Source organism: Ambystoma mexicanum, chromosome 3q (assembly GCF_040938575.1).
Source record: "Ambystoma mexicanum isolate Mex_15411 chromosome 3q, UKY_AmexF1_1, whole genome shotgun sequence".
Taxonomy (NCBI): Eukaryota; Metazoa; Chordata; class Amphibia; order Caudata; family Ambystomatidae; genus Ambystoma; species Ambystoma mexicanum.
The window spans coordinates 625,185,460-625,209,051 of record NC_090926.1 but is presented as its reverse complement, the minus strand read 5'-3'; positions in this window follow the sequence as shown (position 1 = coordinate 625,209,051).

Genomic DNA, 23,592 nt, shown 5'->3' with positions numbered 1-23,592 from the left:
ATTCCGCGCATTTGTCTCCTGTACTTCCCCGCCCACCCCAGTAATACACATACCCCGCTCGCCCAGGCCCAATCGCGTGTAAAACTTCCTGCGAGCCCCTGAAATACACGTACCCCGCTCGCCCAAGCCCAGTCGCGTGTAAAACTTCCCACGAGCCCCTGAAATACACGTACCCCGCTCTCCCAGGCCAAATCGCGTGTAAAACCTCCTGCGAGCCCCTGAAATACATGTACCCCGCTCACCCTGACCCAATCCAATGTGTGAAACTTCCTGCGCACCCCCCGAAATACACGCTATTTTTGACACAGCGGGTGTCCGTGTTTGTTGCGTACCCCTTTGCACGTCATTTGACCTAGAGGGCCACAGTATGGGACATTCATCAGAGCTGTATATATGTGCTTTTTGTTTGCGCACATTTCTTTAATGCGCAGGGACGCTACCGCCTGCCTTCGTGTGGCGGACATGTGTTGATGTACATAGTTGACTTTTGGTTTGTGACATGAGATCGCCATTTCACTGCTGGGGTGTGGGGGTGCAAGGGGACATGAGTGGGACATGAGTGGGGGCCTGCTGGCAGGTGCCCTGCACTGCTGGGGGGTGGGGGTGCTGGGCGACATGAGTGGGGGCCTGCTGGCAGGTGCCCTGTACTGCTGGGGAGTGGGGGTGCAAGGGGACATGAGTGGGACATGAGTGGGGGCCTGCTGGCAGGTGCCCTGCACTGTTGGGGGGTGGGGGTGCTGGGGGACATGTGTGGGACATGAGTGGGGGCCTGCTGGCAGGTGACCTGCATTGCTGGGGGGTGGGGGTGCTGGGGACATGAGTGGGGGCCTGATAGCAGGTGCCCTGCACTGCTGGGGGGTGGGGGTGCAAGGGGACATGAGTGGGACATGAGTGAGTGTTAGGCGGAAACCTGTGCAGTTCCCTCTGGGACCACTGCAAAAGATTTACGACTACAGGTGTTTGATGAACCGCTCTGGACAGGACAGGAGCTCAGTCTTCGATCAGTATTGCGGCTTCCCTGGCACTCGGAAAGCATTATTTGCTTTCTCGAGTCTGGCCATGGCCTCGGGTGGATCTGTCCTGCATAGGCTGCACACCAGGTTTCCTTCTCGCTCCATTCTGTCATTCGGTCATCGCGATGCTCCTGGTACCTCCATCTGCCTTGCGGTGGAGAACTCCATTTTTCCTTACCTTGCATGGTTTTGACCACTGGTATTGATTTTCTTCAGGAGCAATCATTACTACTCCTTGCCTCTTCCTCATCTCAGTTTCTGCCATGTCCTAGTTCTGTGTAATATTAAGGAGGTTCATGTTGCTTCCCTTTAGGAGTAATCATAACTACTCTTTGCCTCTTCCTCATCCTAGTTCCTATCATGCCTGTTTTCATGTGAAATTAAGGAATACTGAATATAGGCTTAGCGAGTGATTGAGGGAGTTTGTTACAAAATGTCATTAATGACTGAGGAAGGGAGGGAACAGCCCTAAAAGGGCATAGGGGATCTATGACTTCCTCTGACAATGCCATGTCATCCCCTGAGGGTCATCTCCCCCATGTGATCCTCACTCATATAGCAGCCCCCATGGTCAGGATGAGGTAGAGGCTGCCATCCCCTGGCCACATGGGGAGAACCTACCTCTGGGGAAAGAGAGATTACATCATCAGATTCATCACACAGGCACTCCTTCAGTTCTCGCCTCAGCTCTGTCTATTTAGAATGAGCATAATTTAAACCCCCACATACTGAGTAGTCAACTTTGTATCCTTCTTTTACATTTGCCCTGTCATTAACAGGTTGGTTAAACGGAATCCCAAAATCAATCTGGGATCCGTAAACCTTTAAAAGACCAGAAACCAGATATAGCAGAGAGGCTACCGGCCTTTTCTTAACAAGCCTAACTATTTAAAAACTGCAAGTATTTTCCCAGGTTTATATCAGGGTGTAGGTATATAACTGCTGGAATCATGATAATAATCCAGATAAAAACAAAAAGCTGAATCAAATATTGAGAATGAGAATGTCCAACCCATGTTCAAATATCCCTGATACTAATCATTTGGGCTCATTACGGGTTTGCTGGTAAAACAGTGGTAATACCAGTCCAGCTGTTTTACCGTCACCAGTGAGGTGACCGGCAGAATTACTGTGGTATAACAATTTAATGGGCGCGCGCACATCCCCAGCCAAAAACGGTAATATCAGCTGGCAGTATTACCAGCATCAACGTCCATCGGCCCGTAATACAGGCAAAATAATGACAGTAATACTGTTTCTGCCACCATACTGGCCGGTTTTACTGGCGCCGGTATTACCAGCGCCGGAAATAGCTTATTCGCAAGAATGGGAAACTCAGTCGTGGCCATCTTTCAAAACGCAATTAACCCCGAATCACCCATTTCCTGCTGGCATCCAGTCCCGAAATTTGCAGCAACATAATGACACAACATGTCTGCCAGATCTCCAGCTTCGGAAATCAAAATGTACACAGGCTGGCTCAACTGACTGCATTGGCAGTGGTGGAGCATGGTGATGCCATATTCGACAGCAGGCAGAGAAATACCCCTACCCATAGAAAGACAGCCTAATGGGCCAACATGCAGGCAAGGGTGACAACAGTGAGACCTGTGTCCCGTATCGTCAGGGAATGTCAGCAGCGCTGGGATGACTGAAAGACGAGGGTCCAGAGCCTCATATCCAGACACAGGAGGGAGAGCGCTGGCACATGAGGAGGCCTGGTGTAACCTCTCCACCTCACATCCTTGGAGGAGACAGACAGGTCCATCCTCCACATGGAGGGCATTGAGGGGTAGGAAGCACAGAGTCTGAGCAGGAACCCAGAGTGATGGCGGTAAGTACATCTCACACCATATACATGTGAATGTAGTGTCCAAAAGCATGCGCCCCTCTGCAGAGATTCAAAAAATGGGCAAGGAATGGTTCAACACATGGCCGTCACAATAAATGGCCAGTGAGCACACACACATGCCAGAGGAGGCGGGCAAACATAGCAATGCACATGCACTGCAGTCAAAACATGCATGCCAACACATAGACACATGAGAAGCACCCATGTGTGCAAAAACAGTCCATGTCAGAAAGTAAAGCCCTACCGAACCCCCAACAACAAGTCACCTTTGCAGGCCAATAAGCAATTTGCACATGTATGCGCAGTGTAGACACTCAGCAGGCATTACCACCACACAGCACTCACTGGAGCAATACCACCCAGGTCAACACAGGAAATGTGCATCTCTGGCACAAACACAATGTCGCATAAGTGTAATGCAAGCCCGCAGACATGTTTGCTAGATGACTAACAGCATGTCATTCTATTCCTAACAGGAACAGAGTCCGCTGACAGTGACATGGATGGACGCTCCACTGCAGGCACAATATCTGCCCCCACTCCCGAACAGGCCAGGCCCCTTGTTGGGAAGTGGAGAAAGGCAGAAGGAGAGGGCAGGCGCAACTGGAGTGTGGGGGATTATATCCCTTGACAACGTATCCTGCAGAAGGGAACACCAATCCAAGCTATGTTCCCATTGTGATAGGGACCCCTTCTGCTGTGGTATGGTCGCCTGCAGTGCCAGTAACATCACAGGCTACCGCTCCCCGACCACTCTATACTCACCTGCATGAAGTACCGGTATCGATGGATTACAGGTCAAGGGAGTTCAAGGATAGGCTGACAGGATTGCTAACAGAATTAAGAAGGATACAGACATCCCAAAGAGCAGTAAGGGATATACGGACATCGAGAGAAGGATCAGGAGAAAGGAAATCAGGGGTAGTGGTGCTTAGGATGGATAGTGCAACAATAAGAATTGTAGGTGTTGAGCAAGAAAGAAGCACAGGTGGATCGGGTGTAGAAGAGAGGAGAATACATTGTTGGGAGAGAATGTGGAGGAAGAGAAAAATGATACATTTACTGAGGATCAAAGCGAAGGAGAAGGAAGGGGTGAAGAGATGGCTGAGAATACCCCAAAATAGAAGGTCTGTGGGTGGGGGGCAGGTTGAGGAACAGGCCTGGTAAAGAGAAGAATAGTGAAGAAGGGTGTGGGAAGTAGGGCAAAGATGCAGATGCATTCGTAAATAAGAGGGCAGGGAGGACACAGTATGTGACCTGGCCCCAAATGGATAAGCATCATTTAATTAAGGCCCTCCCACAGCTCACAGCAGGGCTGAACAAGTGGATATACAACTTCAAAAAGCAAACATTAGGGGTGCCCCTGGAAATAGGGGATCTCAAGAGCATGCTGGTCGCTGTAATTGGGGACCAGGCTGGGGACGTGTGGCTTAAGGCCGGATACCTGGGAGTAACCCTGGGGGATGATGCACATGATGGAGCATGGTTCAATGGAGTTAGAGCACAGGTATGGGATGCACTATGGAGGGCCTTTCCAGATACTACTGATTTTACAGCCCCTGTATGCAGCATACTGTGTGTGATGATGAGGACCCAGCTAGATTTATTCTTAAAATGCAAGAAAAGTGGAGAGCAGACACAGGAGGGCTGTGGGATCAGTTCATACAATTTTTATATTTTATTGTAAAGAAGGGCTTGCCAAAGGAAGTACAGAAGGCATTGGACAAGATCGTGGGTGTTGAGGCAACAGGGGGGCACATATACATAGCATAATAGTGCATCATTGTAAAAGGATTAAGGAGCGGGAAAGGGAAACTGTCCAAAGGCATCAGGGAGAAGAAGCAAAGTTGGTGGATAAATAATTGCCAAAGGTTGCTGTCCAGTTGCTTGGATCGACACCAGTACAGGGGAAGGAACAGAATGCACCAAAAAAAGTTGTGAGTGCACTGTTGCAGCGCTCTGGGCTGAAGGAGGTCAAGGATAATGAGCCAGGGGGCAACTGTATCTCGCCACACAGTGGCAACAAGGAGGGCCGCAGCGAGGATGAGGGGGATTTCAAGAAGCAAGAGGAGGAGGGTTCGGGCCCAGGAGTGGTGTGTTCGGACTGTCTCAATGTTGCAATTGTTTAAGGTGGATGCATTTTGCAAGGGAATGCAGGAGCAGGGCTTCAGTGGGGTATAATTATGGGCTGCAGCAACAGCCCAATGGCCCCAAGGGCCCCAAGGATTAGGGTTCTCCCAACAGGGTAAAGGGAATCCGACCCCTAGGGGTAATACAATACATATAATCAACAGCCTCAGGTATCGGACATGCAAGTGCATCTACCACCACAGCTGCAGCAGGGCGGTGCTGCCTCGATGAACAGGGTACCAAGTGGGGCTGCTTCTTCCTTTGGGGAGCAGCAGTGGTAGAAGGTAGCCCCTTTTTGTTTCCTGGTATGAACACATACACTGATTAGGACAGCCCACAGAGAGCACTTGCGTGTCCGGTCTTGTCAACGGCTATCCACCCTAAAAATGAAACTTTGGTGGGGCGGAGATAGGAAACAAGCAGTTCATATGCATGGTGGACTCTGGTGCAATTAAATCATGCATCATGGAAGGAAACTTCCCACTATCAGGAAAATATCTTGACACACAGGGATTCTGTGCGGCTATTTCCAAAGTTCCATACACTGATGAGTTGGACTTAAAGGTGGGGTGAAAGGTAGTAAGGGAGCCCTTACTATGTTCCAAAGGTTCCCCTTGTCAATTAACTGGGATCTGCTCAGCAAGTTAAACATGACTATATCCTTTACAGATCATGGTCAAGTCTGTTCCACGCCTGGGATGTGCTTTGTAAGGGCGATGTTGATAATAGATACAATGACAAGGGAGGTGGTGGTCCACGGGAATTTCCGTAGACCCGGACATGGTTATGTATGGAATTACAGTGCTTGTGAAGCCAGTGCCTCAGATTGCCAAACAGTGTTGGCGAGTGCCCACTGATTTTATCTTTTGTCCAGCAGTGTTACCTGAGGTGGTGACAGGGACAATATTCTTGCTGGATTTGCAGGGACTGTTGATTTCAGACAAAATGGTTTTATTATTGGGATTAGACAGGGATGGGTGTGAGTGGTGCACTGTGCACTGTGTAGATCCGACAGTATAGCTAAGGGAAATGACAGACAACGGATCACAAATTGTTTGAAGATAACGACAAAGATGAAAAATAATCCTAGAGATTTGTATCCCCCATGACACAATGATAAAGTACTGAAGAGTGCAGGGTCCCTTGATGGCAGTATTAAATCCACCTCCATTTTCTGACGAGGACTTACAACAAACACTTGCCTATTCAGTTGTGGACTACAAATCCACATGATGTAGGGTTACTAAAGAAGTGACCCCTGTGGTTATAACACTGAAGCCAGGTGTGGTCATACAATACAGGCCCTGCTGGACCAGGGGATCATTGTGCCATTACATCCCTGTGTAATGTCCCTGTGTAATACGGCAATATGCCCTGTCAAAAAATCAACAGGGTCAACTGCAGAATGATTCAGGACTTGTGCCCCTTGAAAAATTATGTGGTACAGAAAGAATTTCCAGTCGTTCGGAATCCTGTGACAATTTTATGTTGTTTCCCCAAAGAAGACACGTATTTTCCTGTAGTGGACTTAAAAATGCATTCTATTAGATTCCACTCCATCTTGAGTCGGGGTACCTCACAACATTTACACAGGGCCAGATGTGGTTCAACACACACTAGGTTACCTCACAGGTATTGCGCGAGCCTGCGCATATTTAACAGAATTATGCATGCTGATCTTGGGAATATTCAGATGTTTAGCACAATTATCCAGTACGTGGACGATCTAGTGTGTAGTGACAATGAACAGCCCTGCCAAAGGGACTCCATTGCCCTCTTACAGTTGCTGGCCTGTGAGGGCTACAAGGTTCACAAGGCCAAATTGCAATATTGCCAACAGGAAGTGCTCAATGTGGGACAGTTTATATCAGCAAATGGTGAAAGAATATTACAGGGCAGCGTCAGTACGCGCCACCCCCAGACCTGGGACAGTTAAAAAAATGTAGAAGTTCCTGCGCCTGTATAACTAATGCAGGGCCTGGATTCTAAATTAAGCAGCATACACAAAGCCACTTCTACAGGCTCTTAGGGAAGCACAAAAGGCAAAGGACCATACATTGCAGTGGACAGTAGAAATTATCAAACAATTTGACGACTTAAAAGAAGTCATTAGTTTGTCACCCGTACTGGCCACCCCAGATTACATGCAGGAATTGTATTTGTTTTCACATTCGGATGGCCAATTTATGGCAGCGGTGTTGACGCAGAAAAGCACTATGGGCCATAAGCCATTGGCCTACTATAGTGGTACTTTGGATACGGTGATGCAAGGGCGGTTGGCATGCGAAAAAGCTTAACCAGCTGCTACTTTCATGAGAGAGAAAAGTTCTACAATCGTAATGGGATGTTGAGTCACGTTGTATGTGGAACATTCTTTGTTTGCCATTCTAGAAAGGTCAAAGTCCACCATGACTACGCAAAGGTTGTCAGCATCTGAGATCATCATTTCTAAACCAGTATTCATGTGGTTAGATGTAAAACAGTGAACCCCGCCACCTTTTTAATGGACATGCCTACTACAGAGTACTTGATGGCACACAACTTTGCCACATACGAGGGGGAGGAGGACGACATTCCCAAAGCAAGGCACTGTACATTGACAAAGGGTGAGGTACTGTTTGTTGACGGGTCTTCCACAACGTTCAGGAGGTTGGGCAAAAATGAACAGTGGCAGAGGTGGTACGACTTGAGGAAGGGGTGTACTAAAGGGTGGTCATGAAAAGGTTGCCCATGCATTATTCTGCACAAACAGCGGAACTCGTGCCACTCATCGAAGCACTGAGAGCATCTCAAGAGTGCCATATCACAATACATTCTGACTCGACATACTTTACAACAACGGTACATGACGGTCTATCCCGCTAGAAGAGGAGGAGATTTCGGAGGGCGAATGGATCCCTGGTGCAGTATGCAGCACTGTTAGAAATATTGATAGAAGTGTTATCAAAGCCATCTGTTGTGGTGGTCATTAAATATCAATGGGGAACACAGCCATGGATGCGGCAGCCAAAATGGTGGTGTATCTGCCCAATGAAATACCTGATGAGTACATTGTGACTGCCCCACTGACAAGCAAGCATCCAGTACCTTACATAGCATTACCCATCTCCCATATTATCAGACTACATGGAAGGGCCACTGAAACGAAGAAAGAGTTGTAGTCACGAAGAGGTTGTAAGCAGTCTCTGACAGATCTGTTAAGGAGGCAGGAGAGCTCTGGGAAGACAGTAATGCCCCAGTAGCTGCTAGCCATAGCCTTTGTGTAATGCTTACCTGGACTCCTCGGGAGTGTAATACCTTCCCAGCCTGTGGACCTGATACCTTGGAGCCTTTAGGATTCTTTTTCTGTTTAAACAAACAAATGACAATAGAAATGCTATAAAATCTATTAACTGAGATAATACTACATGAGATATGTATTCCCTTAAATCACTCCCTTCTAACTCTAGGGCAGAATTCCCTTCTCCATTATGTTTTATTATTGTGGAGCTGTCAATCCTGCTTTTCTACAGGGGCACGTTGATATGGAGAAACAATGGTATCTTGGGTTGCTGATGAACTCTATAGCTTCTTGCCTTGAAATGTCTATTCTTTTTAGAATGAGTCTTTGGGTAAGTAAGCAGGTGAAAACACTCTAATCTTTAAGGGCTTGAATTGATTCCTACGTTGGAGACATCTCTCTTTCTAATTGCTTTTGTTCTTTTTCTCCTTTTCGCAGGTTCTAGGAATTCGGGGAAAGAACAATGGCTGCGGATGGCTGCAGAGTTACTCAGGTTGAGAAAACATTTTAAAATCGTAAGTTCGCCAACACGGAGTAACTGAAGCCTTCCAGGTGGAGTGCGGTAACAACTGTGAGGTCAAAACTTGAAGAACCTTCAGGTACGTAAACGCTTATAAAAACGTTTTTCACAGGTTCTCTGAGGAGAAACGTCGGTAGCGTTACCTGCTATCAGCGGAGCAGACGTGAAGCGCACCTTTCAGCGGAAGTGGGGCTTAAGTAGCTCCTCTGCAAATATGAATAGAACCGTGCTGCTACTTGTAAATGCTTTTTACAGTGGCCATGTTTATTGAATGAAATTACTGGTGAACATCACGGGAGTCCAGGAAAGTATATGCTGTGGATGGTGTAAATGACATATGTGCCAGGCTAATGCCCACCTTTGACCTGCTGATTTATATAATGATCCCTGCCTAGCCTGACTGCCTGAATGAGCGCTATGCTCACTGACTGGGATCATGACACTTTGACCAGTTACACTACCTATCTCAAAGTTCAAAACAGCACATAGCAGCAAATATACAAGAGGCCTGGTTTATACCGAATATTCAGGAATGTATTACAGAAATGGTCATACATTGCACCACATGTCAAGGTTTCAGTACAGGGATGACACTACGGATGGTACGGGGTACCTTGCCCCACTCTACTGGGCCGTTCCGTGAATTACACATAGACTACGCTGATTTGTGTGAGCGTTGCAATGGATCTAGAAATCTCATTGTAGTAGTCTGTTCTGTCTTAAGGTGGGTGGAAGCAGGACCATGAACACACCAGGATGCCAAGTGTTCTGCTAGGTTTTTAGTGCAGGAAGACAATGGCACACATTTCTCCAATGCATTATTTCAGCACATTACAATACTACTTGGCATCGAACACAGGATGTGTTTGATTTACCACCCACAGGCCAATCGTGTTGTGGAGAGAATAAATGGGCTCCTTAAAGGTAAGTTATCCTAACTGTGTACCATGTTGAAGAAGAAGGGGGCGTGGCTTTGGGACAAAAATGCATCACAATCAAGGGGGTATTTGGGGATATAGACAACAGGTGCAGCAAGGGACAGGAGACATCACAGGGGGTTTACCAGAACAAGGGAGGGAGCCACCACAGTGTTTGACCTATGTGAAACTAGGACATAAAGGGCCTCATTACACGGGCGGCGGTAAGGGTTAACGGTCACCGTTAATGGTAACGGTGACCGTTAACCCTTACCGCCGTACTACGAGGTCCCTTTTCGGGTTGGGCAATTTAACGCCTGCTTTTTGCAGGCGTTAAAACCCAACCCGCAAAGAGACCTTGGTGCTAATTGCGGCACCGCAAATTTGCGGTTCCGTAATTAGCACCTTCCCCATTCCCATTATGCCCTATGGGGCAAAAATGGGAATGGGGAAGGGCAATGGTGGAAGGGGGAATTACCGCCCCACCAAACTTGGAGTAGGGTGGTAATTCCCCTTTCCGCCAAGGCGGTGCCGGTAATTTACCGGCATGGACCAAGGTGCTAATAGCTAATAGCACCTTGGTCCACCGCCGTCCGTGTAATGAGGCCCATAGACATGTCGATTTAGAGGGGTACCACAAACTTGGGAGGGCAAGACCAACAGCATTACCAAGGGGGACAAGATGATTATTATATACGGAACCAACAACCACAGGGCCAAATATAAGGTACATATCAGTAGATGCCACAAGCACAAACACAAACACAGGTACCAGCACAGTCACAGGCACAGGCGCCACAAATGGCAACACCTCTACCACAGTATTTACAGTCTTGGGAGGATAGCTCAGCAGCAACTTACTGACCTTGGAAGCAAGACGACATGAAGCAACATAGGTTTGATCCCCGGGTCTGCGCTTAGAGACCTCTGGGTATTAAGCGTGTTATAAATAACCTATCATATCATATCATCTCACCACGTATCAGGGGAAATACTCAGCAGCTATCACAACTGCAGGATGACGACACGCCCATGGACACAATGGTGACAGTACCAGTGCAACTACTGGAAGGGGTTACCATGGTGGGAAACAACCCCTTCACAGGGAATGGATTATCCATTTATCCCCAATAGGACAGCCCACAGATGAAAGTGATGTGTCCCTTCCTATCGATCACACCCAATCCTGCAGTGGAACCTGGCATAGGGGTGGCAATAGGTGACAAAATGTTTTCTTCTCTTGTTGACACTGGGGCGACTAGGTCATGCATCCGGGAAGGGACATTTGCATTGTCAGGTGATGCCATGGACACTCAAGTGTTCTATGGAGCTTGAGAAGTGGTTCCTTTTAATGATAACATCTCCTTATCTATAGGAGATCACAACTTATCACTACCTGTACTTTACTTTCAACAGACACCTGTAAACGTATTGGGACGAGACATCATGAGCAGACTAAACATGACCATTTCATTCACAGACAAAGGCATAATATGCTCAACACCAGACATACGCATGTTGAATGTAAGACAGATTGTTCAGGCATATTGTGGATGCACAGTACAGAGGGGGGTGCCAGTGGACCCAGAGATGTTCCAATATGGGACTGAAATTGCCATTGCATGGATGTCAGGCATTGCAGGGAAGGTGTGGCGAGTGCCAAACAAATATTTGTTCAGGCCAGAGACCCCACTAGATGAGCCGGAAGGAATGATAGTGTCTATTGAGATTGAGGAAGTGTTCGCACGAAGGGCTTGGATTGCAGTACATGCAGTGGATGACACAGTAAGGGCATGGAGAGCAATAATTGCAGTGGCAGAAGAGTGCAGGCTAACAACAGTGACAGATGATGAGCTATTCAGAGAAGAAAGACTGGAATTGGAGATGCTGTTTGAAATGAGTATAACACTTTGGTTGCAAATCCACTACAGAGAGGTACCGCAGAGGATGGTGATGGTTTTGGAGGCGCCACCCCCATTCTGGGCAGAGGACATGGCCGAGGTACCATACAGCTTATGGACCACAAGTCCCTATGACATTGGGTGCATAACAAGAATAGGGGGAGTGATTACAATGAAACCAGGAACATTTCACCAAAAGTAAAACAATATCCCCTAACCAAGGATGCAGGTGAGGGCATCTATGAGACAATCAATTTCCTCATTGAGAGAGGCATTCTGGTACCATCAGAATCCCCATGCAACACAGCAGTGTACTCCATGCGCAAGACCAACGGGGGTAATGGCATTATTCAGGATTTAAGACCTCTTAATCATATTGTCAAATCAGAGTATCCAGTAGGAGCAAACCTGGCAACAATTGTTTGTGGCATTCCAGCAGAAGCCACCTAATTTACGGTCATTGACTTATAGAATGCATTCTTTGCAGTACCATTACACCCAGACTCACAGGATTTAACCAGCTTTTTTATTCTTTCTTTTTTATTAGCATTTCTTAGTTTACAATTGTAAACCTTTTATGCTACATTTAACAATTGTACAAAAGAGAGAAATTGTACAACATGTTAGTTGTTCAAACAAACAAGTAATTATTTCCAGAAAAAGAGAAGGTATACAAATAGCAATGGTGAATTAAAACAAACGTAAGGAGAAGCGTATAAAATCCTACTACCACATACAAATGCATTATCACAACCAGGGGTAAGTCCCACACAGTCCAGTTATCGTTGTCCTTTTGTTAATTCACCTCTGGTGCGCTGGGACTCTTTTGCGATTCCAAAAACCTGTTTGAGATGTCTTTAAGAAAAGCCACTAATCCCAATGTCACGGTGGTTCTTCTCCCTTGCATCAAGAGAACCCATATTTCTCTTGAGGACCTTGTAGAGCAGTTTTTTAGAAATTCCCCCAAGTGTTTTATCCTTGAATCCTTCAAGGCCAAGCACTCAATCATTAGGTGCATCTGTATTTCAAAGGGATCTGTGCATAATGTTCATGAATAGTTGCACTCACTTTCATGCCGCCATCTCTCAGTTACTTCCTTGGTACAGAAGAGATTCAGGCAGAGTCTCAGGAACTCTTGACTTAGTGTAGGCAAAGGGAATTTCTTAATGTAAGTCAATGTGACCCTTCTTTTCCCAGGGAGGCTTACCAGTTTGTCTCCTATTTTAGAAGAAGTAATCCTGTTGTTTGTAGTTATACAGTCAAAGTCAAGTAATTTTCTTTTAACAAGGCCTGGATTTTCCAGAAGGGTATCTTCTGAGAGGGCCAACCTTTGGAGTATCTCTGTGCATATACTCTTCAACTCAATCAGGGATCTTTCATGATTTTTCTTTAGGGCATGGTGCAGTAGGTCAAAACCTCTCACTCCCAGAGGATCCAGGCATTAACCATCTTTATGTACCACAACCAGAAGTGGAAACATACTCGTTTCACACACGGGTACTGCAAGCCACCATCTATCTTTAACAGGGTGATCCAAATGGATCTGAGATGGAGAGGACAGTTCTACAATATGTGGACACCATTTTGATTTTCAGCGAGACAGAAGATCAGTGCAGGCAGTGAAGACAGGACTCTCTGGACATGTTGACAGAGTTGGCTGACAAAAGATACAAGGTGGACAAGGCCAAACTTCAGTACTGTCAGGAGGAGGTAATATACATTGGACAGGTGATATCCGAGGACGGTAGGCACATTGCCCCAAAGTGAGCAGAGACAATACACAACACACCCAAGCCCAAAACAGTGAGGGAAATTCAGAAGTTCCTGGTGGTGTGCAATTACTGCAGAGCATGGGTTTTTGACTACAGCACATACATAAGGCCAATATTGACTGCATTGAAAGAGGCCCAGAGGGGAACAAAGACACTGACATGGACTACAGACATGATTAAGGCCTTTGAGGAAGTGAAATAAGTAATAAGTACAGCTCCAGTGTTAGGGACCCCAGACTACAAAAGGAGTTCTTCCTGTTTTCACACACTGACCGTGTAGTGATGAAAGTGATATTGACTCAGAAGACAAGGACGAGCCATAAGCCAATTGCTTACTACAGTGGACAGCTTGACCCAGTGATGAGAGGACATTATCCGTGCAAACAGTCATTGGCTGCAACAGCCTTTGCCATGGAAAGGTCATCACCAGTGACAATGGGGTACACACAAGCCAAAGACCACACTGACCACACAAAGAGCATCAGCGTATGAAGTATTACTATCAAATGTAGGACTGAAGATAGTAAGGTGCAAGATAGTAAATCCAGCATTATTCTTGGCAGACGTCCTCCAAGCAGAAGACTATGCACATGAATGCACAAAGAACATAGAGATGTTCAGTGAGACACAGAAGGTGGAGGAAGATGCACTTGATGGGGGAGACATACTGTACATACTGTACATTGATGGTTCATCGACAATCAACCAGACTGATGGAGTCAAAAGGACTGTGGTAAGACTGAACAGGACAGGACAAGTGAGGTAGTTCTGAGTGCATGGCTGCCATCCCATTATTCAGCACAAGCAGCAGAACAAGTGGTTCTCATACTAGCACTAGAACACAGCGTGGAGAAGCATGTGACAATGCATTCTTGCAGCGCTTATGTCACATCAACAGTACATTCAGGACTGGCGTGATGGCTCAGGAGGGGGTTCAGGAGGGCAGATGAGACCCCAGTGCAGCATGCGCTCTTGTTAGGAAAATTGATTTAAGTGATTGCATATCCATAAAAGGTGGCACTAGTGAAATGCCAGGATCACACAAAAAGGGAATATCCTATCTCACGAGGGTACGAAGCAGCAGACCATGAGGCAAAGTGGACAGCATGTTTTGGGAGATTGTGGTAACTAGAGGAAATGCCAAAGGCCCAAGGTGGGGTGAGGAAAATGGTGATGAGGGAACGGTACAATGCACTACCAGAGACACAGATTATGCAATTGCAGGGATATGTACCACAAGAAGAGAAGGAGCTATGGGTAAAGAGTGGAGCTCAATGTCCCCAACAGACATCGTATGGCGACAGAACAACACATGAAAAATGGTCATGTCACTGGCATTATTGAAAACAGCCTTGCCACAATTACATTAATCAACACACACAGGGAAAAAGGTCATTGCTACACGCATTGGAGAGACGTGGTTTTGTCCAAACATGAAGGAACATGTAGCCAATTCCATTAGCAACTGCTTGACCTGTCAGCAATTTACAGCAGGCCATACCTTGAGAGTTGTGAGAGGAGCCATACCCTGCTGCACCTCTTAACAGGAGATTCCCCGACCACCCATACCATAATGGACCAAATCCTAGTGCTCCTATGGTACACAAGTATGACAAGAGGTTCAGCCAACACTAGAGCAAGGAGCAATGCAAAAGTTACCCAGAGTGGACGAGGAGCCTCAGGATGCAACTAAGGAGACTTCAATTGACAGTACAGACTAAAGCGCCAAGAAGCCACGTTACTGACATTGTTAGAGATACCACACAACATATCAGCATTAGACAGGAAGCACACGTGCCATCCGCACACCAGGACACAACCACTGACCTGAATGCATGAAGAACACATGCACAACAGTTCTATAAGTTAGAGGACAGACACATAAACATATTGGGCCTCATTACACGGTAGGCAGTGAACCATGGCGCAATTAGCGCCATAGTTCATGCCGGTAAAATACCAGCACTGCCTTGGTGGAAAGGGGAATTACCGCCACATTCCAAGGCCTTAGGACGTCAGCTCTAGCCAACCACAGTTGAGTATCCTAGGCGTGGGTAGCAACGGGCAAGAACCAATGGTAAGACCCTCACACTGCAACATTGTTTAGCAATAGCAATATTGAGATGGGCCAGGCCCAACACCTGATATGAGAAGAGCCAATAAGCTAACATGTATAGGGTCCACTATAGGTGGACTATCACTCTGTAACCAATCCAGTGGTGCGTTAGTTTTGCTGGAGAGGGGACCTGGTTGTGACGTCATTATGACGAAATTGAAAGACAAAACTGGCCTGTTAGCCAGGGAACACTGGGATGTCCCAGGATTATCTTCCATCCTTATACCAATCTCTGTTGGTTTTTGGCTGTAATAAACCGCAAACTTGCTGTCTGTCTGGGCCTGCGTTCCATTTTGGGAGGAAGGCGTTGGGGCCTTCCACAAATTCCTTGAGTTTGTGAACTCCTAGTAGACCTTGAACCTACCTTGAACAAGTTGGTAGGCAGAGGATGGTTAGATGTGCCAGCCCGGCACCAGGCCGACTCCTTCGCCGTTGAACCTGAGAGGCTGTGGAAGAGTCTACATGCCCATCTATACAGTCTTGAATACATACCCTAGTAGTTGAGGAAGAAGAGAGCAAGTGATTTTAGACATATGGCCCATTTAGGATTTTTGGGTGCATATGGAGGCTGGTAGATTCACTTTGTGTAATAACTATATGACCCGTAAAAGGTGAACGACGCATATCACTTGTTTCTTACCATAGGTGAATGAGTTCCTGTATATAATATAGAGCAGAGTGATTCTTACACCGCATTCAGGTTCACATCGCCAAAGAATCCCATATAGGTAATTTCACCTGATAATGGGGGATTGTGGAGGCAGGGAACTTCCCTGCCCATTGAAATTTAGAAAGAGCAGTAATAGCTAATCTGTGTTATGACTCTGTTTCAGTACAAGGGAAAACACCTGGAGAAAGAAGTTTTTAAAATTGTTTGTCAATTCAAGAACAAAAAAAGATGAATAGTGACATATAGTGTAGCTTGAAAAGAATGTTCACAACATTGAGGTTATAAGAACAGAAACATGTTAATCATTAGTGAAGACTGATAAATAAGTTATATATCAACACCCCACTGGCGAGCTCTAATCTATATGCGGTAACAGATTGAGGTTGGAGAAGGGGTGAAAAGAGTCACTAATATCACGTTAATACTTTTTCATGTGTTGTTGTATATGTAATTTGTCAACTTTTAACTAAGTTTTATGCAGAATTCATTTGCATCATGTTTGTGTGAGAATATGTAATAGAAATGTTGAAACATTTTTATCACAGAAAGGGTTTTTGTGATTGTGTTGCAACTCCACCCTGTACTGTTGAGTTAGGATTATGTATCTTCCCTTGGTACTGCACTAGAGAGCACTGACAGTCCTTCCTTTCTTATTTTTACATTATAGCTCATCCGGGCACAGGTGGGACTCCCACGCACCCTTATTCGAGGTAGCTGTCTGGAGTTTCTGCATTTTTTTGTGCATGCATGCGAACACCACAGCTGGATGTGATCCACAGTCACATTCAACACCACTGTCATGCACCATCTCTCACACACATAAAATGTCAATGTTAAAGTGAACGCCAATGCACTTCTTGCACTGCACAGTTTTCACTGGTGTGGACAGATTGCACTCTGGTGGCACTGCTATGTGAGTAAGACAGGGGTGGGATCCCAGTGGGAATGGAAAGGAAACCTGTCCACGCTATGCCACGAATGGCTTCTGTGCATCCAAAGTGGGGATTAGCCTTCCAGGCCTTCCGTGCATGTGAGCCAACATGTGACTTACATGCATGGTAATCACTGTTAAATCTGCATTGTGGGTGCCATGCACTGTGTACAGTCATGTCAGGGGCATGTCAATGAACAACTCATACAATGTGGACTTGAATGCAAATGTGTGACTCACAGGAGGGGCAGTCAGTGGCCAGTCATGTCCAGCCCCTAGCAACCCATCCCAGGTACCCTAACACTGCACACATAGAATGTCCAGCAGGAACTTTCACAGGGTGCAGCAGGGTGCCTCAGGCCCTGCTAGTCCACAATACCTGATGCATATGCCAGGCACACACAGGCACTCACAGATATTCATTGTGGAAAGCTCTGTCCACCCACATGCATGTCATGGCTCCCAGTGTGTCCCAGCCCCTTTGATGAGTAGCAATTACCCTTGAGATGGAGGGGGATGCCGATTTTATTCAAACATCAATAATCGAACGACTCAGGTAGTTTGGCAAAAGGAAATCTGTTTTATTATCAGTTATCTAAAACAGGGAGTACAACGAACATCAGCACTCGCTCAATCCTCTTACTCAACAAATCTTACTAAAACGGAGGTTATATTAGGCAAAATCATTATCAGTGACGTGTTGACTGACCTGCATCATTACCAACGTCATCCTATATGGCAAACTACAAAAGCCTATTGAGGGAAGTGATAGGCTCTAAGAGAGTATCTAAGTATAAGTTCCATATCAGTATAGAACAGTGAAGGAAAGTGATAGGGTACTTAACATCAGGTGGGGCAACTGAGCCCTCCCCATAAAATGGCCACTATGAATGTCACTAAATACACAACGTGCCACTGGCTACACAAATTATAGGACCCTTAATTACGCGTACCTCTACAATTGGTTGGCTTCTAACCCCTGTCAGTACTTTTCCACCTATGTCTAGCAGCACTCATGCTGAACATCCACACTAGCTTCCCACCAATTAGCAAATCGGTCCATCATCACCTCAATGGTCCAGTGTCAATTAGGGCTTTGAAGCCTGGCCTTGAGTTTGTACTGTTCTCTGAGAAATGTAAGGAGTGTGGGCACACGCAACCCTCATGCGTCCGTGTGACCACCTCGTTCTTCCAACTTCATCCTTCCACGTGACTGGAGACCATGGAATCAAGCTTTTTGGTGTGTAAAAATGCTATTTTTTAATAGTCCTCTGATGTCTTTTGTTCTGCTCAAGCCTTCTGGACAGGAGCTTGCTCCTTCACACAAATTATATCTAATGTTAGTTCATTCCAGTTTGATAAGACCTTGGCTTCTTGGCTCATCCAACACCTTCTGCTGGGATTCACTTTGTAATTCAATTTGCTTTTTAACTGTGACACCCTGAAATGAGGCCTTCTTGCTACTGTCCAGCACTGCTTATAATGTGTAGTGGAAACATCCACCCTTCACTCGTTCATACATACATATTGGCTCTTGCCGCAATCTATTTACTATAAAGCTAGCCTCAAGATGACTTTGTCTGCTTGCATTTCTTTTGCATCTGTACACGTTTAAACTAAGTTAATGACTTCATCTGTTTCTGTGGCATAAGTTTCTTCACCTTGATCACAAGATGTCAATTATCCTTGATACTTTCTTGATGCATTATAGAAAATCTGGGTTCTCTGGTCTCTGCATCTCTTCTACAGATGTCAGCTCGATTCTGTGTGACGTCACCATTCATCTTTGCCCCTCATTTGTTCTGCTTCTTCAGGAATCTCATTCAAATGGCCATTATATTTTCTTACGGTTTTCTCAATGGGTACCTTGCCTCCCAGATCTTCTTAGGTATTCGTACTTTCACTGGTACTGCACGGAGTCCATACTCTGCTCTTTGTCTGTTCAACTGCTCCGTGTATGTCTCATACTCTGGTTTCCAGCAGACGGGTAATAAGGGCAGGGCGGTTGGAATAGGGGTACTTGGCCCCTCGTCTACACTCCCCCCTCTGGGCGATTCATTGACCACTTTCTCATCATCCTCTACATCCAGGTATCCGCTTCTGAAAAAGAGCTTTTCAGGGACCCATATCTTTATGACTCCTTTCAGGCATCCTGCTGACTTCACATGCTCATCCTTACTCCATGTCATGAGCATGCATTGTCCACTGCAATAGATCCATCTTCCCACATACTTATGATTCTCTGAACAGAGGAACCTCGTTCCCTCAGGTACATGAATACTAGCCTTCACAAAGTCTCTGAATTCTTCATCTGTCAGGTCTCTGGCTTTCCATCCTTGCTCACATTGATCATGATCTCCATCCCTATGGCTTTCTTTGCTGTCTTCTTGCACTGTGAGATTATTATTTTGATCACACAGAATCCAAGCAATGGCAACACTATCAGGACTCCAAGCAACTTGAACATGTCTGTCATCCATGGTGGAACCCAAGAGAAGAGTATTCCAAGCCAGCTATCATCAGCAATGTCTTGCACTTTGTCTATGATCTGGCCATGATGTTTTGTCAGCATGTCTAAGGCCTCTGTCAAGGTTCCATTCTCATCATTATGAGAAGGTATAAATGTGCAACATGATTCTCCGATTTTTGCACAAACACCTCGATCCATAGTTGTGATCATGTCCAAAACGTATCTATTCTGGAGCGTCATCAGTCTTATGGCTCTCATCTCTTCTCTGATTGTATTGAATCCCTTTATTGTAGTGTTAATTGTCTGCAGCAATTCCCACCTGGTTATCTGTAGCCACTTGATGTTGGCTCCAACCTGGATTCTCGTCATGAAGATCAACGTGAACACTGAAGAAGTCTGGCTAAACAGTCTGTGCTCATATGGGATAGAGTCAAAAGCTTCTATTGATTTGGCTGAGAAAATAGTTCTCTCTCTGCATCCTCCTTATCAGCTCCACCAATATCTTCTTCCTCAGGTGAGCATCTACTTTTGGAAAACTGTCAAGGCTCAGATCACTCTTTGGGATCACTAATGCTGAAACATGAAGATTAACCAATGAGCATATTTCTCCCCAGTCTTTAGGTAACTTCATTTATGCCGTGGATTACACAAGCCCAATAGTGATCCATAATTACTGCTGTCCCAATGTTCATACCTGGTGCTTCAAATAATCAACCACACTTCTGGTTCTCTCCTATTGTTCTTGTTATGTTGTTTCTGAAACATATCTTTGCATTTTCTAAAGGTACAATCTGCAAGGGTCCTCATTTGTCTTTGACCCAAGTTAGTAGCTTTGCAAGTTTCGGTCATAAAGTTTTACACAACATTTGTGCATGTTCAATTGTTTGATTGTAGTGACCCATTATTACCCAGTCTCTGCAGATCACCACACCTTCTTCCCAGCTTTCGGGTGATAGGACAGTTCCCCAAATCTGCATCTGGCCTCTGTTCTTCCATCTAATGTCTTCCGCAGACTTTCCTGGAATTTTCAGCCTTTTATTCACTTCTTGTCTAATTCTAATTCCTTTTACTCCAGGCTTCTCATATCTGATCAAAAGATTCCAAGTCTGGTCTTTGTCCCTTGTCTTTATGTCTTGAATATAGTCATCTTCATCTGGATCTGTCCATTGTGTTGCCCATTTGAGAGAGGCTGTTCGACCCATGAATTGGCCTCTTGTACTACAGAATGCTAAATGCACTCTACAGTGTGCAGGACATCTATTTCAAAAGCTATGAAGATTTTTGACTTCCCTATGCTGTATGGCAGGAGTGGACATACAAAGCATTCCTCCTTTGAAGTTCTTCTCCCACCTTCCTTCATATGTTGATACCATACATTATTTCCCAAGTGTGCCATGCTGTCCAGGTAATCATGTAATTCATAATTATCTTCTTGGGTGCTTCTTTTAGGCCTCATTCTTTTCATGTGAGCTTCCCTTCCATGATCATATCATGCAGTGTACCAGCATAGCCTCTTTCAGCTGGCTTTTCTACAGGAAGATCCATTGGTGCTGTCTGTACAGGAGAGGTTTCGGCAACATTCGTCCTCCCAACATACCCTTTAGGCATAAAAATGTATCTAGGTGTGACTGTCTTTTGGGGGTTATTTTTGAGTAATTTAATACAGGACCAGGTGTATTTGCATGCATTACTGGTGTAGGCCCACCCTCTAACAACCCTTTGTCTTGCCTGTCTTGTCAAGCCTGTCTCTGGCATCCAAAAAGAATGTCTATGACACCTGTTGCACGTGGATGATGAATAATGCCACATATAACAGGCTCAGGCAATAGGTCATCTTTAATGAGGACAGGAATGACTACATAGGGTCTGGGTTTCCTAGTAGTTGCCAGGTTTACATTTACCTTCTGTTCAGGAACATGCACAGGAGTCTTAGCTCCATTTGCACCAATGCAGAATGCTGTGCGTACAGTCACTGAAAGCAGTACGATTATGAACACAATGCAGGTGTAAATGACGCAAAGATAAGTTACTTTACAGCATCTACTTCGTGGTCACCGTGGACGTCTGTCTGTGTTAGGCATGATTATGCTACTGTTTATGCTGCTCATCTTTATTGCTTAAGGATGGAAAAACTCAAACTTGAATACATCAGCATTGTGAACTGCCTCTGGAAACTGCAGTCTTGTCTCAGCAATTTGACCTCAATCAGCTATCCCCTTACTGAACGATCAGAACAAATTCTTTTATTGTATTTCTGGAACCAGTCTTTCACCACCCGAAAAGTAGATGCCTTTCCAGTATAAAAAAAAAGACCTTAGTAAGTCTAAATGAGCTCAACGACATACATTAGCTCCCAGTCAATGCCTCGAATTTGCTTCAGCCCAAACGACATGTCAAATTTCTTTCAGCATGAAACAAGAATTTTTATCAGCAACCTCTCGATCTGTCCCTCAAAGGAAAGTTTCTCACCGATCTGTGATTTTGGTTGGAATATATACTCACATGGATCATAATACCTTCCAAGTCACATTCCAATGTGCTGTGTTTCTTGGATCCCTCATAAAGGTGAGCACATCAGTGTGCCTTCCAAAAAGATGTGGATATCCCTCAGTCAGATGAAAGAACACCACACTGACTAGTCTATTAGCTGCATCAGTTGATAGGGGAATTTGTGCTCTCCTGGCTGTACTCAGACTATTGCAAAATGTGTTCAGTGATAACTATAAGCAATCTTCTTATAATTCTTAGGATCTTGTAAGAAAGCAGGAAAGTGATTAGTTCTCCCCACCAGTGAAAAGAAAGAGTGCAACACCAACCCGAAATAAGTAAGAAGAAGTCGATAAAGGTCATCACTTTGTAACACCATAGCTAGATCCAAACAGGAACTCAGTGTTAAATGAATGTGGTTACTGCACCCTCTTCCAATTGCTGTAACCATGACCAGAATCTGGCATAATCCTCTTTTTATCAAGACTTAAGCATGCCTCAGTCCAAAGTTTTGTTTAACAAGCTTCTCTGTGGCTTTAAGAACAAATGATTTTTCTTTCACCCTGAAATGAAAGCACAGAGTTTTCTCATCAGCTTCCCTTAACCCTTTCAGAGATGGCTTAAAGAGTGTCCCGAACCAAGCCACAGTCCAATAAAATGTTTTTACTTTTATTCCACAGCATCTGCGTACTTCTCCTCGCCGCAGACCTTGTCTGCACGTGCTGTGGTCCTTCCCTGATGCTTGTACTTGCTTCCTGTAGGGGTGCGGGCAGAGGGTTTTCTCCAGCAAAGATCTTTAAATCGCCTAGGAATGTCAAAGCACTCCGACCCTGCACTTTGACAGCAGACGGCATGACGTCTTCAACGATGAATGGACTGTTGAAATGGGGTTCGTCCCACTTCTTCCTTGTATTATTGCGGACTAGGACTACATCACCAGGAATAGTTGGAGAACACGCAATTCTTGAGATTCACTTGTTGAAGCATCTCCTGTGTTCTGTACTGCCCTACACCCTTGTCGCTACAGCTGCCCTGAAGTGACAGAGATACTTGAAGTCGTACAATTCAAATGGTCACTTAAATCCATTACTAACAAATCTGCAGTTGGCTGAGCATCACTTCTAACTCTGGATGGAGGCATTAAGGGTGTCCTCATTCGTCTCAACATCACTATCTCGTGGGGAGTGAGATGGTGGTCAGAACACGGTTGGTTCCTTAAAGCATATAGTGCCAGTGGTAGGCAATGCAACCACTATTTCTTCAAGGTAAGCTTCAATTTGGCTATTCTTTCCTTGAGCAGGCCATTGAGTCTCTCTCAGATCCCATTTCCTTGTGGATTATAAGCCGAAGAAAATGTGTGCTTTATACCAAGCAACTATCTGATCTGTTCAAATGTTTGATTCACAAAATGTGGGCCATTGTCATTTTGAGGGGTCTGTAATATACAAGGGTATCTATGTAATGACAAAAAGGGGGGGGAATTACAGACTTCCTCCTGCTCTTGCACATAAAATTACTCTATGTAGTCGGAAC